At 35.9% G+C, this 19823-nt stretch overlaps 1 protein-coding gene and 1 pseudogene across 2 annotated transcripts in view; both read right to left on the reverse strand.

The window, feature by feature from the left end:
• MAGI2 (membrane associated guanylate kinase, WW and PDZ domain containing 2) overlaps nucleotides 1-19823 on the reverse strand; it is a 1308856-nt gene that overhangs the window by 1186103 nt on the left and 102930 nt on the right. The window lies entirely within an intron of this gene.
• LOC112395046 (dihydrofolate reductase pseudogene) lies at nucleotides 6126-6689 on the reverse strand (annotated as a pseudogene).

Consider the following 19823-nt stretch of genomic DNA (forward strand, 5'->3'; position numbering starts at 1 on the left):
ATGCACCCAGATTTAAATGAAGTAATCTGAGGAGCTGGTTCAAGTTTGAGATCAAGATTATCTGTCTTTCTTGATACAATTAAAGGGATGACTTGAATCTGTAAACCTTGACCTATGTTTACCTTGGGTACCTATTACATCACCTCTCAAAAAAGCACAACACTGAAAATCTGCTGGGCAGAAGTGCTCTCTGTTCTCCAAACTGAACACAATATCCACAGAGAAAACTATGTCGGACAATGCTCATTCTCAAAGCATATTCTAATCTCTGGCTAAGGAAGGAATACAGGACTCAGTCCTGCCTACTTGCCATAGGAGTGACTGAATTCTTAATCGTTGTGTGGTGTCTGCCTACTAGTCAGACATCCTGGATATGCTCACTTCAGCATCAATACCATGCTGAGCTATATGCAAGAGAGTGAAGCTAGTGACCAGGAACATCCTTCTACCTATTTTTAGGACAAGTGATGACTCAGCTGCAATGACCAGGAAACTTCCCTTGTGATAGTGTCTACCAGTAGGTTTGACACGTGCTAAATATTCTCCAATGTTAGTCATTTTACAATAGAAAAAAAGACCCTTCCGGATTCATAATGATTAATTATTCCCCTTGGCAAACTACTGCTGTAGTACCGGAATGCTTCATTTTAGTAAGGATAAGACTGTGGTTCTGACCAGCCAGATCAACAGTAGAGATTCTGACCTAAGTTCAAAGAACTTTTAAAATAAGGGTCTTTAAGCTGGGGACTATAAACCAAGAGGGTCTCTTTGGATGAGCTTCAGGGGCCCCATGCAGTTATAGGCAAAATGTCACATGTGCATTTCCTGGAGAAAGGTCCTATCACTTTAATCAGATTCTCACAAGTGTTTGGGACCCCCAAAATATATTGTATACCATGTTACAATCTGTAATAGATTTTTGCTTCCTTGAGATCAAAGAGCCTGGAGTTCTCCTGCAAACCAAATTAAGTGAAAGGAGAGCCCTGGAGTTGCTCCTTGAGAGATAGGACTTCTCCATCAACCCATGGAGGTACATCCACTTCTTGGTAAGGGACAGTACATCCTTTACTTTTCAGAAGCATTCAAAGTCAAGCAAAAGACACTAATTTAACAACCACAAAAGTGTGTATGGGCTATCAAAAGTCTATTTGTACTACTTATTATTTTCTTTAGGTTTATAGACTTCAACTTATCCATGATTCCATGCAGTATACTAAATTTTCTCAAAAGTAAGTACAGAGAAGTGCAGTAATATCTTATGGTTATGTTTTAGCATAAATTATCGAGTATCTTTTCAAGAGAAATATTATGTTTACCTCATTATTTTGTTTAAAGAATTCCTCAATTTTTAATGCACAATTCTTAAAAATCAGTGTTGTCATTACAAATTGTTCAGCATTTCTAATTTTAGCTATTTAGAAACTGTGTTTTAAAACAATCTTTTTTTATTGCTTTATTGTAAAGATGGTTTATTACCATCTTTAAACTGTTAAGTTATATAACAATACCAAGTTAGAATTCTATTGCTTGATTTTTCAACTTTATACAATATCCTTTGACTCCACACTATTACAGATGAGGTATTCAGTGAATACTGTACCTGTGGTATTCTACATATGGTAGTGGCATGTTTATTTTTGTAAGAAAGTGCCAAAATACTGTCTCCCTTACTCTCCCAATTTTTATTTGTATATTTCTAAATTGTCAAGGCATATACAGTTTATGCTCTGATTTGTCATCTGATCCACATATTTGGCTTAGTCTTATTTCTGTTAATCATATATAGTACTTATCACTAGTCATTTTGCTAAATTTTTCTCTATTATCCCTTGATTGCCTGAAGCTCAGCCTCTGGTAGGTGAACAGTATTTCTAGAGTTGTGCCATATTTAATATTTTTTGTATACTTAATAAAAATCTTGGGTGGACATGAAATCCTTGATTTATACTTTCTTTCCTTAAGTATCCCAGAAGTTTTGGTCCACTGACTTCTAGTGTTCAGTGTCACAGAGGAGAAATCTAAGGACAGTCTGACTTTTTCCCTCTTGTAAGTATTGTGATCATTCTACATGGCTATTTAAAAACTTTATCATTAAAGGCTAATAAATTTACTATGATATGCCTTGAGGTATATCCTCAGAAGATATCTTGTGAGGTACATATCAGAAGAATATGTCTCAGTGTTAACTGATTTGGGTCAATTTTCACTGGTACATGATATGTCCTTTCAACAAATAGGATCAGGTATTCTCTCCTTTTCACAACTTTTTTCCTCAAGTTATGTTTTCAAATATTTATCCTGTTCCATTGTTTTTGGTGTTCTCCTTGAGGGACTGCAATTATGCATATATAGGGTCTTCTCTGCCTGGTTTATATACCTATCATTTTCTCCTTAGTCCTTTTCAACCTTCCATTTTTATTTTACTTTTTTGCATCTCCTCACTTATATCCTCAGTACCCTTGCTGTGTTTTCTCCAGTGTCTATTCTCGTGACTGCTCTTTTCAATTCTTTTATATTTCTGTGATGACTTTGATTTGTTCTTCTATTTTACTAAAATCTGCCAATTGACACTCCATTTCCTCCCACTGCCTTGTTTTCTCTTTCTTGAGTTCTTGTATTTATTATTCATGGTCTTTGTTCACAGAAGAACTTTCTTTTTTAAAAAAATTAAAGACAATTTTTAGAGAATTTTTAGCTTTACAATAATATCGAAAGGAAGGTACAGGAATTTCCATATACCCAAAGCTCCCACACATGCATAGGCTCAGGCTCTTCCATTATCAACATCACTTACCAGACTCATACATTTTTTAGCAGGGATGAATCTACACTGACACATCATAATCACACAAAGTTCATAGTTCACCTCAGAGTTCACTCTTAGTGTTGTACTTTACATATGTTTGGACAAAGGTACAATGACATGTATCTATCATTATAATATTTTACGGAATATTTTCATTGCCTTAAAAATCCTCTTGGACTTCTCTGGTGGCACAGTGGTTGAGAGTCCACCTGCCAATGCAGGGGACACGGGTTCGTGCCCCGGTCCGGGAAGATCCCACATGCCACGGAGTGGCTGGGCCCGTAAGCCATGGCCTCTGAGCCTGTGCATCCGGAGCCTCTGCTCCGCAACAGGAGAGGCCACGACAGTGAGAGGCCCGTGTACCGCAAAAAAAAAAAAAAAAAAAAAAAAAAAAAGCCTCTGCGCTCTGCTTATTCATCCCTCCCTCCATCCTAAGCCCTGGCAACCACTGATCTTCTTATAGCCTGCAAAGTTTTGCTTTTTCCAGAATGTCATGGAGTTGCAATCATACAGTATGCAGTCTTTTCAGATTGGCTTCACTTAATTATATGCATTTAAGCATTTAAGGTTCCTCCATGTATTTTCATGCTTTTATAGCTCATTTTTTAGCAATGAATAATATTTCATTCTCTAGCTTTACCATACTTTATTTAGCCATTCACCTACTGAAGGACATCTTGGTTGTTTCCAAGTTTGGGGAATTATGAATAAACCTTCTATAAACATCCATGTGCAAGTTTTATTGCAAACATGTTTTCAACTCCTTTGGCTAAATATGAAGGAGTGGGATTGCTGGATCCAACTGTAAAAGTATGTTTAGTTTTGTGAGAAAAACCAAAAACTGTCTTCCAATGAGGCTGAACCATTTTTCATTCCCAGAGCAGTGGATGAGAGTTGCTGTTTTTCCACATCCCCACCAGCATTTGGTGGTAGTGTTCCAGAATTTGACTATTCTAATGGGTATGCAGTGATATCTCATTGTTATTTTAATTTGTATTTCCTGATGACATATGATGTGGAGCATCTTTTCATATGCTTATTTGCCATCTGTATATCTACTTCTGTTAGATTCTGTTAAGGTCTTTGGCCCATTTTTAAACTGGGTTGTTTATTTTCTTACTGTTTTGAGGGTTTTGAGGGTTCTTTGTATATTTTGGGTAAGAATCCTTTACAGATGTATCTTCTTCATATATTTTCTCCCAGCCTGAGGCTTGTCTTCTAATTCTCTTGATATTGTATTTCATAGAGGATTTTTAAATTTTAATAAAGTCTGAATTATCCATTATTTATTTCCTAGATTGTGCTTTGGTGTTGTATCTAAAAAGGCATCGGGGGGCTTCCCTGGTGGCGCAGTGGTTGGGAGTCTGCCTGCTGATGCAGGGGACGTGGGTTCATGCCCCGGTCCGGGAAGATCCCACAGGCCGCAGAGTGGCTGGGCCCGTGAGCCATGGCCGTTGAGCCTGTGCGTCCGGAGACTGTGCTCCGCAACGGGAGAGGCCACAACAATGAGAGGCCCGCGTACCGCAAGAAAAAAAAAATTTTTAAAAAATTAAAAATAAAAAGGCATCATCATACCCAAGGTAATTTAGGTTTTCTCCTGTCTTATCTTCTAGGAGTTTTATAGTTTTGTATTTAAATTTAGGTCAGTGATCCATTTTGAGTTAATACTTGTGAAGAGTGTAAGCTCTACACCCAGATTCATTTTTTTGCATACAGATGTCCAGTTGTTCTATCACCATCTGTTGAAGAGATATCTCTCCTACATTGTACTGCCTTTGCTTTATGTCAAAGATCAGTTGAAAATATTTATGGAGGTCTATTTCTGGGCTCTCTATTCTGTTCCATTTATCTATTTGTCTATTTTTTTTTTTTGCCAATCCCACACTGTCTTGATTACTATAGCTTTATAGTAGATTTTGAAGTTGGGTAATATCAGGCCCTCAACTTTGCTATTCTCCTTCAACACTGTGTTAGAAACCACCATATCAAAATTTTAAATGCGTAATAAAATGTCAGGTCACAACTTTCATATATGTTCTCCATTATTATACTTTATAATAAGTGCTCTTCATCTGTTGACAAATTTGTTGCTCTCTTTTATATTTTTTCCTAGTAATATTTTTGTCTTTTTTTTTTTGCTTTTTCCCACACATGAACATTTATTAAACATTTTGAGTATTATAAACAATTTGCTTCTTTTACGTAGTAATTTTTGGCATTCTTCTGTCAGTACTTCATTCTTTCTAACTGCTGCAGATGTTACATTTTATAGACATATTGGTTAGTTATTTCTTATTAATCAACATTTGGGCTGTTTTCAAGTTTGAAAAAAAAAGTTGCAACAAATACTCTTAGGTCCATTTCTTTGCTCAGGATTAATTTCTAGAAGTGGAAGTTCTGGGTCCAAACCCAGAATATTTTGAATTTTAATTGATATTGCTAACTTACACTCTAAAAAGTTGTACCAATTTATAAGGCAGAAAATGCTATTTTTTTGGGGGGAGGATACTTAATCTAAATCTTTGCTAATGTGATGGGTAAAATGTTTTAATTTTCATTTTTTAATTTTGTGAAGTTTAGTTTCTAACTTACTAATTTTGGTTTCTAGCATATTCATTCTCAATTTATTACCTCTTTGAATTTTAGCCATCATGCTTGATATTAGATTATTCTTTTTTGTAAAGAGCAGCCAATTCTTTTTTTGTCATTGTAACATCCCATGGGATCTCACTGAAGATCAGAAACAAAGTTTTTTAAGGTCTCAGACCACCTCCTTTAACCACCAAAAAGGTAGTCTCATACCTGCCTCTTTACTATCCCTGTGGAATATCCTGGAGTTTTCAACTTATTCACTCCCAGTCTAAGTGAACAAAATTTTTTCCAGAAGTGTGATATAAGGTAATTCACAGTCCCTCTTTTGACCTAACTTTAATAACTGAATGCTAGCTCTTCCATTTATAATCCATTTCTGACCTGTGGATCCAACTGCCTAGCTCCTAACTAGCTCTACAGGCTTTGGTTTCAACTCCTGCTACTAGGGGACTCTCCCACTTTGGGCTGTCTTGGTAGATATTCTATCCTAGGCAGGTGCTGGTAACCTATTCTTGACCCTTGATGGGCATTCAGGCAGTTACAGCAAGAAATGCTTCACAAATGGTATCTGACACAGTCTAGTTAAGATTGGTGCGGAATAAGAGTACTTTGTTTAGAAATAATTATACACAGATCTAAAGTCAACAAAAGTCTCTGCAAGAAAAAATAGATAATTTTTTTTGGGGGGAAGAAGGAGGCTTGAAATAGATCAGAAAACGTTTTCACATTAATTGTTCTTTTCATATACTTCAAATTTGTGCTTAATGCCTTTCTCCTCCTGGACATCAGAAGGAACCCCTGGATATTCTGGGAGGAATTTATATTTTTCCAAATCAATTTCTGGAAAAATTGTGTCACCTTCAAATTCCTGCATGATCCTTGTCACAAATAGACTAAGACAGCCTGGCTTGCTCCTGGCTTCCTTGTAAACAGAACTGCCTCCCACTATCCAAACCATGTCCACTTTATTTGTTAATTCTGGTTGCTCAGTGAGTTTTAAGGCATCATCCAGACTTTTGTCAAGAAAATGCACTCCCTGTGGAGGTTCCTTGAGTTCTCTACTGAGAACTATATTAATTCTGTTCTTTAAAGGTCGATTCTTCTCTGGAAAGGAGAACCAGGTCTTCCTACCCATAATCACCAAATTCTGTTTACCTTCTACTGAAGAGGTTGTGGTCATTCTTTGGAAATACCTGTATTCATTCCTGAGCGGGGGCCAGGGCAGGTCCCCATTCTTGCCGATGCCCATGTTCTGGGACACAGTGATGATGCAGTTTAGCGAACGAACCATGACAGCAGCAGAAAACACTTCCGAGCTAGCACATCACACCAACACGGGGATTACCCGCCAGCTTGGTGCGAAATTTTTTTTCCCTAGTAATATTTGTGTACCTATCGTCTGCCAGTTCCTTTTTTATTATTTAGCTATTGAAAGGATTAAATTTTCCTAGATAAGGCTTTGTGTGCCTAATTTCCTATTAAGTGTGTGTATGATGGGGGGAGGTAGAGATGTGTTTGTGTTTGTGTGTGTGTGTGTAAATGTCCAGAACTGCTTTCCAGGCATTACAACTCAGTATCTTTATTCATTTATCTTAAATTCTGATCCAAGCCTGAATCCCTGGGATGGCCATTTACCTAAGGTATTTTGTACATTAAGGGAGCTCTTGCATAGCGTCATCCTTGGGAAATCAAAACCTACTGAACCAGTATTAACTCAAACCTATTATAAATACTATTTACCAGACATATCCAGTGAACTTGACAATTTGCCTGCATCTGACAACACAGAACTCTAGTGGAAAGATCCTTAAGTCTAGGGTTACATGAAAGTAAATTTGGGTACACAGCACTTACATTGTAAGCACTGAGCCAAGAAACGCCTAAAATAATATAGAGCAAGAGACGAGACATTAATAAATGTCAGTTTCCTTCATTCTGTACATTGACATTGGTAGAAATAATGAAACATGAATGTTAAAAAAAAAAAAAGCCTGTAACTTTTAAGCAAGATGTGAGATCTCTTGAACTGAGTATTTGTTGGACAAGATAATGGAAGAATACAAGTGAAGAAGTATTTAATTCCTACATTGGCCTTCAGAAGCTGGTATAAGCAGCCCATCATCAACAAAAAGAAAAGGAGGTGAGCATATTCCTGTTTATGGAAATACCCCTACCTTGGAAAGGCGATGAGTCATTAAAATCATCACTCCTGGCTAAGGATACTGTGGTGGCCAGAAGAGGCTAGTTCATGAGGACCAGGATGGGGAACTCCCTTATATGATGGTACAATTAAACCTGGACTGGTTAAGGCCCAAAACTGAATGTCTAGCAGGTTATAGTTCTAATGGATTACACTGTTCAGCTGAATTTTCAACAGCTAGAACTGATGTGAACTTCCAAGGGCTGCCTTAACTTCTTCCCCAATATACAGGCAAGGTGCTGGGAACCCTGAATTATCTTGCTGCAGAAAAGAGAACTCGATAACTTCTTACTTCCAAACACTTGCTATCCTGGTGCTGGGGACCATAGTTCTGCTCCTCAGGTCCAGCCCCTCTTGCTTCTATTACCTAATTAGTGAAGCCACCCTTTCTGGATCTGTCCTCTGCCTTTCTGATACATTCCTACTGCAATAGAGACTGATTCCCAGTGGGAACTCCACACAGAGGGCATACCTAACTAAGAGGTTCTTCCCTCTCCTAATCTCACATGGCTTACTCATCTCATAATGACATATTTAAGGAAGTTGCAAGGCAATCTGATTGATACATTAATGAGCCAGAAATTTTAATTCTTCCAACTTCAAAAGTTACATCAGCAGAAAGCAAAGGCCGTGGGCCTTGTTTTCTGTTCTATGCAAGAAAACCCCTCCTGTGTTAAGATGCAGTATTATGCTCTCAGCACTACTAGAGCCTCCATAAAAGAAATGTCCATTGAAACGAAGTATATCTATTACAAAATTGTAGATAAAGACGTGATTTATTCTGTGCCCTAATATCCCTTATAAAAGAAAATAGATTTTCTCTCTCAGTCAATACAAGGACAGTTTTCTTCCATAGATTTACCTACGTGCTTTTTTTCTATCACACATTTAAAAGGATAGAGCCCAAGATAGTTCTTTTTGGTCTAAGTTACCAGGGAATCTAGAGTCATATTCAGTGCTCATCTACTTGTGGTAATTAAGTCAACTCAGGTAACAAGTATCACGTACTATTTTGCTAATCTTGGGTTTCTTGTTTGTTTTACTTTCCCTTCAATTTCAAAACACTAGTCTCTTTACTAAGGATCTTGAAGAAACACTTTGAATATTATGATATGATAGGACACTAACAAATCTATTGTACTCCACAGACACTTTTAGTTCTGGCATCTTGCGTCTAAGAACTCTTAAGAAGGAGGGAGGAGGCATTTTTACTTTCTTATTCTTGATTTTTGCCAGCCTGATATTCCATCCCTAAAAAATAGCACTGGCCTTCAAACTGCCTAATTATTCTTCTTTTTAATTGTGAAGTTAATGTGTACTGTTAAAATCTGATTAAAGTGAAAAAGTCCACTTCCCCTCATTTCCCCAACCCTGCTCTCTGTGGCTAATGACTGTTAGTAATTCCTTACATATCATCACAGAAATTACCTCCAAATTACCTTTTAATTGTTTTTTATTTTCAATAGGTCACTTCAAGACTATTTTCAACATAGCCAGACTTATAAAATCAAACAAATAATTGAGGATCACTAAACTGTCAGTCAGCATTGATAGAAAAAAAGAACTAAATCAGCAATACAAGGCTCATCAATCTATCAATCTATGTATCTGTATAAAAGCTTCCAGTGTTCGATTAGCTTTATATAGAGATTTCAATGTGAATGATATAATATATAAACTATTAAATTATAGAATTTTAGATCTGACAGTAACTTTAGAACTAAATTGGCATTATTTCCTTGTTTTGTAGATAAGGTAACTAAAGCTATGAGGACTAAATGAACTAGTTCAACAGGATGGACCCAAACCCCTTGACTCCCAACTCTACATGAGACAATGTGGAACTCTGTGAACTAGGATTTTTGCAACTAACTGTAGATGCACAACAAATCAAGGGAAACAATAAAACAGCCACTGTGTACCTCACTGGTAAGAAAATGCACAATAAATCAGTCCTAACTGTGTCAATAATGTTTGATAACCTATATTATTACTCTATGAATAACAAAATAGAATATAGTTGCTCCCAAGATGTTTACAAGCCAGGTGGGGAGGTAAGACATATAAGACATAAATATGTAAAGGAAAAAAACCAATACAAACAAAAATTAGTTCAAAATGACTCACAGATCATGCGTGCTACAGGAATGAGAGGCGGACACCTCATGTGCATAGTGACTGTGTCGTGAAGGATGTGCAACTTCAGCCAGGCTTACAGGATGAGTAAAAGAAAGAGGTTTCAAAAATAGCCATAATAAACAAAGGTGCAGAAATTTTTAAATGTTTTGGTTTGCTTGGAAAATGATGAGAAGTTGAGTTTGGCTGGAACACTGGATTTGTACCTGTGAAAACTGAGAGGAGTAAGATGACAGGTATGCGTTGGTGGGTGGAAGACTCTAAAGGGAATATCTGAGAGCTTGGACTTTACTATGCAGTTAGCAGGGAGCCACCAAAATTTATTGAGGAGAGGGTAATATAAAAGTGATATTTTTCCCAGGTGACTCAGGGTAAGAGTATGCTAGAGAACTGAGGCTGAGGTAAGGGTTGATGTTAGGGCAGCCAGCGAGGAGATGATTCCCAATGGGAGACCTTGGGTACATACAGAAAACATCCCTCTTCTGATAAAAGTTGCCTCTGAATCTTTAATTTCTCTACATGAGATAGAAGATCTCAAATGAGTAGATGATCTACAGGATGACTCTCAACAATGTCCACATCCATTTTTTACTTACATATTGTTATGGACTGAATTATGTTACAAGGTGAATCCACATGTAGAAGTCTTAAATTCCAGTACCTCAGAAAGTGATCTTATTTGGAAATAGGGTCATTACACATGTAATTAGTTAAGATTAGGTTATACTGAGTAGGATGTGCCCTAATCCAATATGACTGGTATCCTTATTAAAAGAGGAAATGTAGACACCAATGACACATACACAGGGAAAATGCCATGTGAAGATGAAGACAGAGATCAAGGTGATGCTACTATAAGCTAATAATGCCAAAGATTGCCATCAAATCATCAGAAGGTAGATAAGAGGCATGGTGGAGATTCTCACGCACAGCCCTCAGAAGGAACCAACTCTACCAACACGTTGATCTTAGACTTTCAGCCTCTAGAACTGTGAGACAATAAATTTATGTTGTTCTTAAACCACTAAGTTTGTGGTACTTTGTGGTACCTTGTTACAGCAGTCCTAGAAAATTCATACATGTATCCACATTAGAAGAAAAGAGTCCAGATCTTGGAGCCTGGATTTTGATATTCTCTTGAGGCATAAAAAAATGCTACTGGGCTTCCCTGGTGGCGCAGTGGTTGAGAGTCCGCCTGCCGATGCAGGGGACACGGGTTCGTGCCCCGGTCCAGGGAGATCCCACATGCCACGGAGAAGCTGGGCCTGTGAGCCATGGCCGCTGAGCCTGTGCGTCCGGAGCCTGTGCTCCACAACGGGAGAGGTCACAGCAGTGAGAGGCGTGCGTACCGCAAAAAAAAAAAAAAAAAAATGCTACTAACTGAATTTGCTAAGTTTAAGAATTGATAAATTTCCATAATGCTTCATTCCTGGATATATTCTAAAAAACCTAAGAATTATGAAAAAGAAGGAGTCTTCTTTAAAAATAAACCTTTGAGGTTCAATCACTACTTGGTTCTAAAGATTTCACATGCCAGTAACAGCTTTTTTATATGCGGTCATAATGAGCATCTTAAATATGCCGGAGTTCAAGATTTTCATTCAATTTGGATCAGTTACTTCCCAGCCAAGGAGATTATTCTTACCCATTACTGCCCAGGTTGCATAAGAAATTGCCAAACGTGAAGAGGTGTTGAAAAATATAAGAATATTACTAAATAACTTGGCAATGATTTTCATTATTAGAGTGCTCCTGGTAAACCATTTCTACATTTTTCTCTTTTTAAAATTATTCTTACATTTAATTAGTCAAATTCAAAGGAAGAATACACAATTCCTCAGTTGGACGAGATGAACAAGAGTCCATCCTCCTGGAGAGAACGGTAACACTAACCACTGTGATTTTTCTGAAGGTGCCATTCTGTCCTAATTAGCAAGTAAGAACCATCATTTTATTTTCATTTCCTATGGTCTTTCCCACAAAGCACTTCCTACTTGTATTTCTATTATCATTAGGAAGTCACTTATTAATACAAGTAGTTTTACTTCTCCTCAATTGTCCTTGCAAATACTCATAACTTCTTATGAACATTTCACCTCTCAGAAAAATCAGTGTACTTTTGAGGTTTCATTTTTAGAGTACACAATCTGAGGTTCATTTTGAGAGTATACAATTTCAGATGATAACACTTTACCACGAGTTCTCTTTTTTCCCCTTCTCTATTAAGACCTGTGGTGAGAGAAATCTTCCTAAGCAGCTCTTTGATTCTGCTTTCCCCTGCTCAGTACTGCCTGCCCTATAAAGCATCAACCCTTTTCTAGGTACTCAAGGCCCTCTGCAATCCTCTAAGCAAAATCTATGCTTCTAGTTTTCTATTCAACGTATGGTTTGCTAAGCACTATACACTCCTGGGCTTTTGCTCCTCCCCTAGTTTACTACTGTTGGAGTACTTCCCATTCCTAAGGCCAAGCCCATGTCAAACCTTTCCTCATACCCTACCTGGTCTCCCTAAGCAGACATGATCTCTCCTTCTGCTTTTGTAGAGCTATTGGTTCACACAAATACACACTGGCTTGAGAACACTGTGTGTGAGTGAGTTTTCCAACACTTCCTTGAGGGCAAGGGATATTTCCTATAGAGTTATTTCTCACTGTATCCACAACTATGAAAGTAACACAAATACACTGTTATAAAAGATCTTATGTGAGCCTAGAGACTAGAACTCTTTAACTTCCTGAGTCATTGGTTCTCAGATTCCCTGTAAGTAGTCTCATTTCTTTATCTGTGGCCATGTTCCCATCAATTCTTGACCCCAATAATCTTCATTTTTCCTATGTTAAGTTGAAAGCTTCTTATTCTTTATTATTTTCTTTTAGCCCTAACATAGCTTAAATAATGTTTTATTTTACAAAGAATCTGTTCCATAAATATATGCTCTTTGACATAATGAATAAGTGAGTGTCCTTCTATTATATAAACATCTTATAGAAAAAAAAAAGCACACTAAAACAAACAAAACTTCATCTGACCTTGCTGTCAAATCTACTATCGTATTTAATTATTTATAATTTATCAAATTATTTGATATGTAATAAGCACTAAAAGTTTTCATTTCCCCCTACTCAATCCTGCCTTAATTACCCTAGCCTCGACCCCTCTTTTTCCATAACCCAGTGACTCTTTCCATGTTATCTTTGTTCTTCACTTCTGCTACACTGGGGATCATCCTCATCCCTTACCTCAAGGACTTAGTCTCCACAGTTTAATTGACACTGAGTAATTAACTTCTCCTCTTAGCTTTTCAAAAAGGCCTACACAGCACATGGATTATCTCATCCCTCAGAGCTCTGGTCTTCCTTTCTGGTCTCTTCTACTTTATATCTCTTCCTTGAACCCCATTCCCGCATTTCCAACTGACCGAACTTCCCTTGAAAGACCTGACTTCCCCATTAATTTTAACACACCTAATACTGAAAGGATTCCTTAGACTTACACCCTATTTATCCCTTCAGTAGACTTCAACTGAGAAGTCTGAGAAACATGAAAAATAAAATCATGGATAAAATATGAGTACAGTTTTTATTTGGGAATATTTCATGTATATCTTTGTATGTGTGGACATATACTTAGTGACATATTATTTAGGAGTTTCAATACCAATCAGCATCACTATATACATCATTCCCTGATGACAATAAATTAGCCTTAGATTATCAGGGAAAATTTGAACTGTAAAATCTGATTTAAAAGTGTGCTAGTTGGCACAATCTTTTACTCTACTATAAAAATGTAAGGCCAAGAATATTAAGATGGTATACTTGATAAAAAATAAATTGGCAAATGAAGTACAATCTTAGTAATGACATAAATGAGCATTTTCACAATTTGTGAACATTGCCTAATTAACACATTACTTGCATTTTCTGGAAATGTTTTATTTGTTTGCCCCAAAGCAAAATGCTATCATTTAAGTAACCCTGTACAAGCTCTGTCTGAATGTATTACAGCTCTTGTAGTTTAATTATACAAATAAAAGAATACAATGGCTTTTGAAGTGAAAATGAACTATACTTCTGATACCATTTAATGTAATTAGAGTATGGTAATAAGGGGAGACCATTTAATTAGTACGTATGCTCTGACATTGCCTCAACTCTTGTATTTACTAGCCGAACTGTTTGATGCTATTAGATAACTTCAGGTTGTATTTATAACTACGCAACATGCTAGACCAAAAAATACAACTAGTCTTTGTAATGTCCTTGATGGTCAAAGCTATGTCTTATAAATTTTAGTATCTCCAGCAACTAGCATATTGCCTTAGATACAATAGTAAGTGCTCAGTAATTTGTGTGCTGAATATTAATTTGAAAGGAAGTCCAGAAACTATTTTCATTTAAGTTTATACAAAGCAAAAAGATCAGTTTTCTGATTTTTTTCTCCCATCAGAAAAAAATAACTTTTCAGAGAAAGTGTAGCATTCATCATTTACAGCCACTTTTGATTTTTATATTTATGTAGCTCATGACTTTTTTCCAGAAGAAGGAAAGTATTTCTAATCCATTGTGAAAACAGTTTTATCACTTTTGAAACTTTAACAACATAAAACATATGTGCATTAATCTTTGTGCTCTTTTCTCTTTTAGACAAAATGTGCAATGCAGAGGAAGTCAACCAATTTAAGTCAACATGAGAGAGTAACAGCTCTGCTCCACTTCATTAATTTTGATAAATATTCAAGAAGTCTTAAATTCTTTAGCTTAAAAAAAAGACAACTCTCACATTTAAGTGAAATAATTTTTACCATTACTTTTCATTCACCATTCCCGTGTAATATTTTATTTGTACATAAAACATGCTATCCTTAAATTTTATGAACTTATAAAATGTAGCAGTATATTAATAATTTGTTGATCCATTCCATTTATCGATATTCATAAAAATTTATGAATATGCTTTAGAGTCAATAATACTGAGTTTTTAATCCCAACTGTATTGTTTAACTGCTCTGTGACCTTGGACTAGGTACTTACACTCAGAGTCTGCTTTCTCATCTGTGAAATGAGACTACTCACCTACCTCACAGGTCTGTTGTTTAAGGGTTAAGACGAAAGATGCATAGTCTAGCCCAGCTCCTGGCACACAACAGGCATGCAATCAATTTTGTTTCCTTCTCTCATGTTTAGGCTATAGAAACTGATGCTAAGATCTAGAATTTGAAATTAAGACTGTATAGTAGGCATTTTGAGGATTCACACTCCTAGTAGCTCAAATGAAACAAAACCAGTGCATAAATATGGGAAGCCATATAATGAAATTAAAAAGAGAAAAACCGTCACATTTTTCTAGGGTGTACACAATGCTCCTGAGACTTAAAGGCTGGAGATCCTGGGACTGTGTTCAGCTCAATCTTTACATTCATGCCAGAGACATGCAAACAGTCAAGATTGTCTGGTAATGATGGAACAGGTTGTTAGATTCTCAGGTTTTTGTCCTCAACCTCATACACTCTGCCTCCTATGTAAATCCTTAAACAAGAATAGAATTTATTTAGTTTTCAGATATATTTTGTAACAACGTAATTTAAATATATTTATCAAGAACAAAATAACTGAGAGAAAATGATAATTAGGACCTTGCCCAATTTTCTTATTATTCAAATTAATCTCCAAAATCAGTTCCTCTCCCACCTTAGAGTTTCGTTATAATTAAGAATGTAAAAAAAAACTTAGAGAAAGAACTCTTGGCATACATCTTCCTTTGAATTTTTGAGTGACAAAGGCTTAAATATTTAAGAGGATGAGGTGAATAAAAAATAAATTGACAGTAGGATTAGTTTTGAGGAAGATTCAAGGACATGGATTAAATGGAGTCATTTTTCCTATTAAATTTTGAATTCAGATAAGAACCACTTCCCTTTTCTTCCTATTGAGTTCTAAATATTTTGGTCTGTTACTGAGAAATTACTATTAAATATTTCTGTGTTTAAAAGTGTGGCTCAGAAAGATTCCTTGGAAAAAAGGAAAACCCTTTGCTTAGTTGATTGTACAAGGCAAGTGAACCAAGTTTAAACCGCTTTTTAAAAAAGTATTAGAATATTATCATGTAATTAATTGATTTTATTTCATGAAACACAGCTTTACTAGGTCACTTTTATTATGGAATATTCCCACATGCCTAAAGACTAACATAGATTTGAAAATAAAACAGTGGGTTTGATTCCAAAAGTAAAAACTATTGTATAAAACAAATAAATAATATACTCTAACATAAAAAAAGTAAACTAGATTGTTAGAATGTACAGTTGATGGTAAAGAATTATCTGTCATTTTATATATCTGACATTTTAAGATATCACAGAATTAAGGGATTCAGATGAAATTAAAGGAACCAGGATTTACAGTGAATCAAAATATTGTAGGTGGCTCTGGTTTGCCTTTTTAGACAACTGATAAAATTTTCTTAAAGTTAAAATTCTCTCTTTACAAATTTTAATTACTTACAATTAGGTATAACAGAAGTCATCACAGAATCATACCAAAATAGTGATGTCAAATTCACCATTTACTAGCCTGTAGGCGTTTCTCAATGAAAAGAATGCTTGGAAGGAAAACGGAATAATTTACTGACTATTTACCCATGCGTGAGAAAAATTATAAAGGAAACAGACTATTCTAAGCATAATTCCATAACTACTACAGATGAATTATTATCATATGTCAGATGCATCACTTTAGGTTGAAATAGATTTTTTTTAATTAAAATGATTAAAACATCAAATTAAGCTCTAGTATTGTGAAAATGTACAAAATTGTTACAATTTGTGGATACTTCCAAACTTTTAAAGCATTTCAATGTGAAAGATGGACACTTTCTAAGGAACACAGATCAGTCTGTACTGTGCAGAATTCACAAAAGCCAAAGCACTTACAGATTGACACGTACCTTAAGTATTTCCTCCTGTGGTTTCAATATTTTAAAGTGCCAGGCATTGTGGTGAGTGATTAAAAATGTCAGCTATTTCACTGTTCTCAATGATTCCAAGTTGTACGGTCACAGGGCATACAGGAGCAGATTAAATTTATTAATCTATTTATTCAAATCAAAAATCACAGTAATTAGCTATGTTTTGGTTTTTTTCTTTGAAGTGTAGTCCTCCCTTTCAGGAATGCTGACTACTTTTTTTGCAGCACTAGAGGCTATAAGATAAAGCTATATATAAATTAAAGGTGGAAAGAACGTACCTATTGCGAGAAAGTAAGTGAAGCATCACTATCTTTTAAATGAACAACACATTTAGCAAATCTTCATCCCTATAGGACTGCCAAAAATAAATCTTTGAATATTTATAAACTCTTCACAAAGCTCAGAACGTCAGTTATGCAAAGTTAGACATGGATGACTTGAAGCGTACACAAACAGCTTTGCCTCATTTGGGGAAATCTTAACTGACTGGTAATTTTGGAAATGGTGGTCAGTCAAGCAGAAATCACTTTGAAACATTCTATTGGTGGACTCCTAAACACAGCCTTGTAAATCGCTGGGTTCTTTGACCCTGCTGCAGATTGGTCACAGACTGGTAGGAAGCCCTCTTAGAGGTCATCTAGCTCAGGCTTCCAGCCAATTCAGAAACATCCTTAACAATGAGATGCTCAGATCATGTTTAGCATCTCTGGGAGGTATGAGGGGGATACGAGGAGCTTACAATCTGGCTGCCCAAACCCTGCTCATCTTGGGAGCCCTGTTCCCATAGGGCTATTACTGGAGGACTAAACTGTACCACATCAGGTATGGTAGAATTTAAAGAAACATTATTCACAAAGGAGGTACAGCAACCATTAGCTTCAGATCTAAGAGAAACTTATCCCAGCAGATGAGGTTGAGAATACAATAACAATGCTCAGATTCAAGGAACATTCAACTTAGAAAATCCAGTTTATAATGTATAAGCTCTACCAAGAGTGACTCATAGTAGCTGAGTTTTAGAATACTGAACAAGTTCTAGAATTGGGAGCAGGGTCTTGCAAATTGTATAAGGAAGCAATTTTGTTAAGCCCTTCCAGGGCCAGGATTAGTACTTAGTATGCTGAGAGCACTTTTACATACATTAACTTATTTCATCCTCTCATCCACCCTATGAGGTAGGTCTTATTAATACCTCCATTTTAAAGTTGAGGAAATGGATACTCAGAGACTCAAAGTATGTTGCAAGAGAAAGGAACTACAAAAATAACAGGAGAGGAAATGTAAAGAAAATTAAAGAAAAATCACTAAAGTGTGAGAACTTTTCTGTTGATCTCTGTGGCCTTTTAGCCACCAGTTTTATGGTTTTCTTAAATTTCTAGTAGTGTTTGAGGTATACATTCTAAATTGTATCTACATTTAAGAAACAAGCTTATTGCCACTGGAAAGAACACACTTAGAAACCCTAATTAAAACAATGGACAGACATTATTGCTTTCATCAAATTTGAGTCAGTGGCTTAATCAAAAGGCAATCCAGACAGTTGTGGCTTTCACACAATGTGTTTGCCACTTCCATGACTTTTTATTTTTCCCAAATCAAATATATATATACATATATGTGTATATATATATTGTTTTAAATGAAACAACCATTGTGTTTATCAAAAATGTGGTTATTAATCTCCTATTGTTTCATGAATTAATTGGTTATACTGACAAAAAACAACTGTCAGATACATGAACTTTTTTTATTAATTAATTAATTAATAATTTGGTTATGCTGGGTCTTAGGTGCAGCTGGTGGGCTCCTTAGTTGCGGCTCGTCAGCTCCTTAGTTGTGGCATGTGAACTCTTACTTGAGGCATGCGTGTGGGATCTAGTTTCCCGACCAGGGATCAAACCTGGGCCCCCTGCATTGGGAGCGTGGAGTCTTACCACAGTGCCACCAGAGAAGTCCCTACATAAGCATTTTAAGACATGGTATCAATGGGGTTAAACTTCGTATTTTGAAAGATACTAAATTAACATATTTGAGAGATTAACATTTTCTGACTCGTAAACAATATGCTGAGTCTTTACAAATATGATCATGCATATCAATATATGTCCTTTGAAAAATTAAATTGTTTGTAGAAGGTGACATTGCAGAGGATAGCCTAGGAAATTACCAGAATTGAAAAAGCCTACATATATATTTACAGTGTACATCTTCTGAAAGGATGTAATTTGGTGTTGTCTGTTGTACTTAGACAACGGTATTTATAGGAGTTGTATAATAATAATATGTAGAATGGGTTATTTGGGAATGCTTTTAATTCAGGAACAGAAATACACAGAGTGTCTAGGAATTTAAAATGTTACATGCATTACGGAGTCAGTTATAACTTAAAACAATCATTAGATTCAAATGATTTTCTGTTGAGTTTTCATCCCAGAATTGCTAATGAATAACCTGCTGTGTTACAAATCTTTCAGCCTCACAATAATCTACATCAGCAATTACAACTAATAAGAAGAGTGGAAGAGCATCTATCTTTAGTAAGTCATTACCAATACGGGGTTTACTCTGTACAACTTAAACATTAAGGAAGAAAAACAAGAAAGTATTTTGAAATGAAAAGCAAACAAAACACCCAAATCATTTCTTATTCACAGCACCAATTAATTTTAAGGAAAGGCAATTTGATCTAAGAAACTTCTCAACTTCCAAAACCTCTACAATGTATTCATCCTTAAAAAAAAGAAAAGCAACCACTATTTAAAATTAAGTGATACTAGCTTAATGACTTTCTGAAGTATAGAAAAACCTGACTAAAACACTGGCATTGACAGAAAAAAAAAAGATAAACAGTCAGAGAAGACCTTTATTTCTACAATGAAAGAAACAGACAATATGCCACTGTGTTTTAAGAAAACTATGTTATAACCCATAGCATGACTCACATGGACTAGATACACAGCACATCCCTGTGGATTTTGCCATGGGGTCTTACTCTATTAAAGAGATTACTCTTTAAATCAATGAGTAATACTCGTTCCCTAGGTCCAAAATTAAGCAAAAGAGAGTCTAACAAATTCCAATTTTGCCTGTCAGCCAAAACAGAAATTCTCATGTTTAAATGTG

This window comes from Neophocaena asiaeorientalis, unplaced genomic scaffold, assembly GCF_003031525.2.
Source record: "Neophocaena asiaeorientalis asiaeorientalis breed wild unplaced genomic scaffold, Neophocaena_asiaeorientalis_V1.1 scaffold170, whole genome shotgun sequence".
NCBI classification, from domain to species: Eukaryota; Metazoa; Chordata; class Mammalia; order Artiodactyla; family Phocoenidae; genus Neophocaena; species Neophocaena asiaeorientalis.